This window comes from Montipora capricornis, chromosome 6 (genome assembly GCF_036669925.1).
Source record: "Montipora capricornis isolate CH-2021 chromosome 6, ASM3666992v2, whole genome shotgun sequence".
Taxonomy (NCBI): domain Eukaryota; kingdom Metazoa; phylum Cnidaria; class Anthozoa; order Scleractinia; family Acroporidae; genus Montipora; species Montipora capricornis.
The window spans coordinates 20,995,643-20,995,944 of NC_090888.1; positions in this window are offsets into that span (position 1 = coordinate 20,995,643).

Genomic DNA, 302 nt, shown 5'->3' on the forward strand with positions numbered 1-302 from the left:
TCCCGAGGCGACAAGAAAACACCATTAGGTCTCGTTGTCTGGCACCACTGAATCTGGCCGCCACTACAAACCGCTCCGACTCAAGTGAGGGTCATGACTTCATTGCTAGGGTGCAAGAATTCTTTACACGGCAGGAGCAATTCAATGCTCTTTTGGAGAAAAAGCTCTCTGAACGGCTGGAGAAAGAGAACGAGCAATATACCTCTCAAATTCGGAGAAAGCGGCTACCAAAAGAGGTGTCGGTAAGTTTTTAATGATTCTCAATGGGTACCATTTTGACGTTAGGTCTTGTGATTTATAAC